Source organism: Argentina silus (assembly GCF_951799395.1).
Source record: "Argentina silus genome assembly, chromosome: 11".
Taxonomy (NCBI): Eukaryota; Metazoa; Chordata; class Actinopteri; order Argentiniformes; family Argentinidae; genus Argentina; species Argentina silus.
The window spans coordinates 512,808-520,358 of NC_139665.1; the positions used below are offsets into that span (position 1 = coordinate 512,808).

Consider the following 7,551-nt stretch of genomic DNA (forward strand, 5'->3'; position numbering starts at 1 on the left):
ATAAGAAACTAAATGTCTGCTTTTGCCAAAGCCCATCAATGTCTAAAACATATTTTACCTCACACTTGAACTTGGCTGACTGGCAGCTCCAGAATTCACTTCTCTCAACATTTTTTTTTTTACCTTGTTCTCCTCTCACCAGCTTTGAATGTGTAGCCTTAGTATCCAATGCAACAAATATCCTTGGCCAACGTGAACCAGCACTAGGCCTACCTTAGACAAAGCACCCGAGATTCAGTGACCGATCTACAGCCAGTCTGAGCTAACTCAGTCTTGGGCTAGTAGGTTAATCAAGAAGAGTCCACTCATTTCGACTGGGCAGTAACGTAACAGGATTACAGGGATGCTGTAGGCATGAGGATTAGCACAGATATGTCAGCCTTCATCTGAGGACAGGTAATCTGAGTCATCCTTCTGAGTCAATCTACTGGCTCCAGAAATACACTCATCATCGTTGATCGACTACATCTTTCCACAGCCCTTTTGGAAAGTTTGCCAATTCATAAGTTCAACAACTTCAAATCGCTTTGATGCTAATATCAGATGTACATACTCAACTTTTAAAACTCTTTTCACAAAAAATAACTGACAACACTTATAAACAAAGCTTGCCTTATGTTCAAACCATTGTGCACCTCTGGGGTTATTCCATGAAACCCATCATCTCAGATTGTTCTGAAATGGTTTCTGTAGTTAGAAGCAGATAAGTATTCCTGCATCATTATTTTGTAGAAATATAGATTTGTCCCTGAGAAATAAAAGGTAATTGATTGTAACCAAATTGGCTGTTTTCATTTTGTGAGATTCATACAGTATTCAACAGAATTGAAGAGTCCTACCAAATAATAATTAAGACATAAGGAATCCAAAACAGATAACAGTTTTCAATAATTCATTAATTGAGGGCTTTACAGTAATGAAGACATTTACATTTTACATTGATGGCATTTAGCAGACGCCTTTATCCAAAGGAACTTACAACAAATACAATCCCAGACCAGCCTTTACAGAGTAAACAAACCGGCCTTTACAGGGTAAACAAACCAGCCTTTACAGGGTAAACAAACCAGCCTTTACAGAGTAAACAAACCAGCCTTTACAGGGTAAACAAACCAGCCTTTACAGGGTAAACAAACCAGCCTTTACAGGGTAAACAAACCAGCCTTTACAGGGTAAACAAACCAGCCTTTACAGGGTAAACAAACCAGCCTTTACAGGGTAAACAAACCAGCCTTTACAGAGTAAACAAACCAGCCTTTACAGGGTAAACAAACCAGCCTTTACAGGGTAAACAAACCAGCCTTTACAGGGTATCCGTCAGAGCAGCCCATTGCAGTTCGTCTCTTAAATGAATCCAACTATAAGGAACATATAGAACTTCCAGGTTCCACAACAGACACGTCCCTCGCTAGCGTTGCTTCAGGGTGGGTGACCTACCTTCCGCCCCCCAGTGCTTCTGGGTGTTATAAAAGTCCCTTAAATGTCTCCAAGATTGCAGTTTTACAGGAATAACAAGCTGATGATTCCCCCATGATCCACAGACAGACAACACAGCTCAGACATTCTCCAAGGGGTCAAGAGTTCACCACCACCTGGTCAATCTCCTTAACGTCCTGCCAAGCCTTCTGTCCCTCCTCCCAGGTCTCTCTCTCTCTCTCTCTCTCTCTCTCTCTCTCTCTCTCTCTCTCTCTCTCTCTCTCTCTCTCTCTCTCTCTCTCTCTCTCTCTCTCTCTCTCTCTCTCTCTCTCTCTCTCTCTCTCTCTCTCTCTCTCTCTCTCTCTCTCTCTCCCTCTCCCTCTCCCTCTCCCTCTCCCTCTCCCTCTCCCTCTCCCTCTCCCTCTCTCTCTCCCTCTCCCTCTCTCTCCCTCTCTCTCTCTCCCTCTCTCCCTCTCTCCCTCTCTCTCTCTCTCTCTCTCTCTCACCTGTCCTTGTCCTTTCGTTCTGGGCAGTGTTGTTGACGGTGCAACTGTGTGGCATGCCAGCAGGGCGCTGGTAGGAACCAGAGGGTTGTCTGGGGGATCTTTATCACGTCCACGGGGGGCGGGCCGTAGCGGCACCATCAGGGACCAGCAGCTTCTGTAGAACCAGTTCCTCAGGCTCTGTAGACCAGGTTACATCACCATAGTAACCAACTTCAGGTGTCTTCCACCACCAAGAGGGGGGGGGGGGGGGGTTGGGGGGCGGGGTTGTGGAATAACTCCAGAGTTAATTACTAAGCAGTTTCTGGCAGATGCTCGAGTTTTAGTTCAGATAAAAATCAGGGGACATCGTCTACCAGTTCAGTTAGTTATGGGCTCCCTGCCATGTAACATACATGTATGTGTTGTTGTTGTTTAGAACTCCCCGGCAGGGAGCTCTCAAAAGAGCGGAGCCATCCAAATACGCCTAATTGTATAACCATTTTATATTAAATTAATGGTTAAACTAAGACGTGAGTCTTCCTGACTGAACTGGTAGAATATTTCTCAAAGTTGTCTACTGACCTTTTCCACCATCATGACTGTGTTGTACTTCTGTGTCCCTGCCTGCCTACCTTTGTTAGGGGGTCAGAGGCTAGGGGTCAGAGGTTAGGGGCCTGCCCTTGTGAGGGGGTCATAGACAGTCACCACGTCTAACACTAACCTCAAAACCACCTTTTTAGAGATACATATGGTTGCCCTTTGCAACTCCCCCCCCCCCTTCCCATGTCCAGATAATGGTGTACCCCCATATGGTTTTATTTATGCTATGTGTTTAGTTAATGTGTTTGGTTTTTATATGATGTATAGTGTTGAGACCTTGGTGAAAATTCTAAACTAAACAAACTTAAAACCAGCAACTTCAATGTTCATTTCACAATACTGTTCCTGGCGGACTCTTTGAGATAGCCCCGTATCTTAGAGCTATTCTCATTGCTGATGATCAAAATGTAACTTCCAGTGTTTACACACATGTTGAAAAGGCCAGACAGCACACCTGCTCTGGAAGCAATTTAGATTTCTAGAAAAATAAAACCTCTGACCTAAGCTGGGAGTTGGCCTTACCCCAAACCAGCCAGAAAAACACTGATAATGCAACTTATGCCAACATGAATGTACAGACAGTCCTTCCTGACGTCATTAAACCCACAAGGAAAGACCTACAATAGGAACCAAGTAAACAGTCACTGCCATATCAACAGCACCCATGCTTCACAAAGCGGAAAAATACATTGGAATCTGGCTCAAAAAACTATTTAAAAAATCAAAACAAAACACAGCATATTTCATGTTACTGTGATAGAGAAGAGAAGACCTGGTCCACTAGCGTTTAAAATGAAGAAGTTCTAAAGCTGAGGCCTCACATGTCTGTCAGAGGGGGTGAGGGGGGTGAGGGGGTTGAGGAGGGCTTAGGAGGCTAAATAATCTCTTCTCTGGCAAAAAGCCCACCTCTTAATTTCACACTCGCACTCTAGACTTACTGGTTCTCAAGCCTGCTCAAGTAGAGGATAAGCAGTTTATCTTTAAGCCCAAACTTTCTATGCAGCTTTACAACTCAAATACATAAATCAGTTCCAAGAAAACATATGGTACAAAACATAGCACTAAAAAGAAATGAGGGAAAATGCTGAAAATGCTGAAACTGCTGATAATGCTGATAATGCATAAGCAAAGTGAATAGGATGACAGTTTCGAGGTAAAAACGTGTAAAGCAATTTAAGCCAGGATAGAAACTGAGCCGTTCAATCAAAAGCTGATTTCTGACTTGTTTTAGAGGAAGAGGAGAAGAACAAAGAGGAGACTTTGTCTTTGTCCAAGACGGGACAGCAACAGGAGAGAGAGAGAGAGAGAGAGGGAGAGAAAGAGAGGGAGAGAGAGAGAGAGAGGGAGAGAAAGAGAGGGGGGAAATCTCCAGGGATGGCTCAGCGAAGGCGTTGCCGGGGCTAGGCCCCTGTGGAGTTGTCATGACGACAGCAGATCTGACCGGCCGTGAGAGTTCTAACCCTCTGACGGGGGGGGGGGGGGGGGTTATGAGTCGTGTGTGCAGTTGGGTTTGCATGCTATCATGTGTGTGTGTGTGTGTGTAGGTCTTCCTCTGCATGTGTGACTACCCCTGCTTGCGTGTGGCGGTGTGTGTGAGGCTGCTCCCGTCTGCGTGTATGTGGAAGTTACAGGTTCATGCATCCAGAAGCAAGCTGTGTGCGTGTGTGTGTGTGTGTGTGTGTGTGTGTGTGTGTGTGTGTGTGTGTGTGTGTGTGTGTGTGTGTGTGTGTGTGTGCGCGTGTTGTTTCCAAGAATAAGCCAATTAACACTTTTGGGCTGCAACTCTCTGGTGCATGGTGTAGAAGTGCCGGTCAGTGGGACGGTCAGTGGGACGGTCAGTGAAGCAGACTCACTCACAGGACAGGAAGAGCGTCTGTCTCTGATACGGCCAACTGAATATGAAAGATGTCCTGGGGTTAGGGTTAGGGCTGGGGTTAGGGCTGGGGTTGGGGTTAGAGCTGGGGTTAGGGCTGGGGTTGGGGTTAGAGCTGGGGTTAGGGCTGGGGTTAGGGCTGGGGTTAGGGCTGGGGTTAGGGCTGGGGTTAGGGTTAGGGCTGGGGTTAGGGCTGGGGTTAGGGTTAGGGCTGGGGTTAGGGTTGGGGTTAGGGCTGGGGTTAGGGTTAGGGCTGGGGTTAGGGTTAGGGCTGGGGTTAGGGCTGGGGTTAGGGTTAGGGCTGGGGTTAGGGTTAGGGCTGGGGTTAGGGTTAGGGCTGGGGTTAGGGCTGGGGTTGGGGTTAGGGCTGGGGTTAGGGTTAGGGCTGGGGTTAGGGTTAGGGCTGGGGTTAGGGTTAGGGCTGGGGTTAGGGCTGGGGTTAGGGTTAGGGCTGGGGTTAGGGTTAGGGCTAGGGTTAGGGCTGGGGTTAGGGCTGGGGTTAGGGTTAGGGCTGGGGTTAGGGTTAGGGCTGGGGTTAGGGTTAGGGTTAGGGCTGGGGTTAGGGCTGGGGTTAGGGCTGGGGTTAGGGCTGGGGTTAGGTTTAGGGCTGGGGTTAGGGCTGGGGTTAGGGCTGGGGTTAGGGCTGGGGTTAGGGTTAGGGCTGGGGTTAGGGTTAGGGCTGGGGTTAGGGTTAGGGCTGGGGTTAGGGTTAGGGCTGGGGTTGGGGTTAGGGCTGGGGTTAGGGCTGGGGTTAGGGTTAGGGCTGGGGTTAGGGTTAGGGTTGGGGTTAGGGTTAGGGCTGGGGTTAGGGTTAGGGCTGGGGTTAGGGCTGGGGTTAGGGTTAGGGCTGGGGTTAGGGCTGGGGTTAGGGCTGGGGTTAGGGTTAGGGCTGGGGTTAGGGCTGGGGTTAGGGCTGGGGTTAGGGTTAGGGCTGGGGTTAGGGCTGGGGTTAGGGTTAGGGCTGGGGTTAGGGCTGGGGTTAGGGTTAGGGCTGGGGTTAGGGCTGGGGTTGGGGTTAGGGCTGGGGTTAGGGCTGGGGTTAGGGTTAGGGCTGGGGTTAGGGCTGGGGTTAGGGCTGGGGCTGGGGTTAGGGTTAGGGCTGGGGTTAGGGCTGGGGTTAGGGTTAGGGTTAGGGCTGGGGTTAGGGTTAGGGCTGGGGTTAGGGCTGGGGTTAGGGCTGGGGTTAGGGTTAGGGCTGGGGTTAGGGCTGGGGTTAGGGCTGGGGTTGGGGTTAGGGCTGGGGTTGGGGCTGGGGTTAGGGTTAGGGCTGGGGTTAGGGTTAGGGCTGGGGTTAGGGCTGGGGTTAGGGCTGGGGTTAGGGTTAGGGCTGGGGTTAGGGCTGGGGTTAGGGTTAGGGCTGGGGTTAGGGTTAGGGCTGGGGTTAGGGTTAGGGCTGGGGTTAGGGTTAGGGCTGGGGTTAGGGTTAGGGCTGGGGTTAGGGTTAGGGCTGGGGTTAGGGCTGGGGTTAGGGTTAGGGCTGGGGTTAGGGTTAGGGCTGGGGTTAGGGCTGGGGTTGGGGTTGGGGTTAGGGTTAGGGTTAGGGCTGGGGTTAGGGCTGGGGTTAGGGCTGGGGTTAGGGCTGGGGTTAGGGTGTCCTGACGACCAGCCAGGTGTCCTAAGGCTGAGGCCAAGTTCAAACAGACAATTTGCAGGATCCTGTTTCATGAACCATGCAAATCTCCTCCCAGGGACAGGCCAGGACAGGGACGGGACGGGACAGGGACAGGCCAGGACAGGGACGGGACAGGGACAGGCCAGGCCAGGACAGGGACGGGACAGGGACAGGCCAGGACAGGGACGGGACAGGCCAGGCCAGGGACAGGGACAGGCCAGGGACAGGCCAGGGACAGGGACAAGGGACAGGCCAGGACAGGGGACAGGGACAGGGACAAGGACAAGGGACAGGGGACAGGGACAGGCCAATTGTCTCTGATACACGCTGACACCCTCATTCTCCACCTGAGGGTTGTAGCAGGGCAACCCCCCCCCCCTCCCTCCATCCCCTCCCTTCCTTCTCTCCCTCTCTCACTTCCCTCCCCCTCCCTCCCTCCCTCCCTCCCCAGCCCAGAATCAGTCACTTATGACTTCCTTGTGTGCCTTCTAATGTGCAACCAAGCGTGGTTTTCTGTGAGCTTTTTAGACTTCTGTCACGGAATAACAGAAAGCCCTTTAAATCAATGTGTTACTTGTTCCAAAGAGGGACGTATTAATTGTTATGTATTGTTGCTTTCTAAATAACAGTCCTTGTTCCACTTGTGTAATAACACAAACCTCTGAACTGGATTAATATACCATTACAAAGAAATGACCTATGCACCATGTAGCTGCGTGTTAATACACTATAGTTACTTGTTATGATAGCTAAAAGGTTATGCTCTGCCTGACAGTGTTAGCCAACAAGACAGATGTTTTAAAGCCCCCCTCCTCCTCAGAGACACGCATGTTATTTGACACCACAACTTGGTATTCCAGAGTAAATGTTTGAACCTACCGCCTTGCATAACATAACAACTCCAAACCACAGAGAGGAGGCAGAGCTGGAAACCCTCTCACCACATTCCTGCTCCAAAACATTCCTCTGCCAGTCCGCTGGGCTGGGGGGAGACACGTGCTTTCCAAAGTTCATCCCCAAAGTGTTGCTTTCTCTCTTATCAGACCCCGAACTGGACCAGAGTTTAGGTCAGACGGCCTACATACAGACTAGTGCCTTATGGCCAATGCGCATCGGTTCTCTATTTTGGACCGTTTCTATTTTCAATGCAAATGTAAAAAGCTGCTCTCCTGCAGCCTGTCCGGACCGGGAGCTCACCAACCCAGGTCCACGGACCGACGAAAACACGGTTCCTCTGTCTGCCATGCTGCCAACACGGCTGCTACTTCACCATAATCATCAGAATACCGCAGACAACAGGTTGAGAAATTAACTTGAACAAACATTTACAGCGGATCACGTAAACCACGTTAGTTGTACTTAACCGCGGTCTTACCCACATCTTCATGGTCCGGATGGTTTGTTTGTGGTTATTGTTTAGAGAATAGCGTTTTTATCTTTTCTCTCCGTGGTTCTACCGAGCCTTGCGTCCAGGTGGGGTCGTTAACGGGTCCATGCTCATCTCTACTTCTGGTCGGTTTCTCTCTAACCAGAACCACGAACGAGGAAAGAGCTGCACTCCTATC

At 50.1% G+C, this 7,551-nt stretch overlaps 1 protein-coding gene across 7 annotated transcripts in view; it reads right to left on the minus strand.

Annotated features, from left to right (window-relative positions):
• sema4ab (sema domain, immunoglobulin domain (Ig), transmembrane domain (TM) and short cytoplasmic domain, (semaphorin) 4Ab) overlaps window positions 1-7,551 on the minus strand; it is a 28,873-nt gene extending 21,322 nt beyond the window's left edge. For 2 of the 7 annotated variants that reach the window (XM_083680779.1, XM_083680773.1), the window contains exon 1: window positions 7,362-7,551. The gene's annotated coding sequence lies outside the window, so the exon portion shown is untranslated. Of the gene's footprint in view, window positions 1-1,437; window positions 1,709-6,865; window positions 6,968-7,350 lie in introns of those variants that run through there. The other 5 variants (XM_083680774.1, XM_083680777.1, XM_083680778.1 and 2 more) reach the window with 5 other exon arrangements.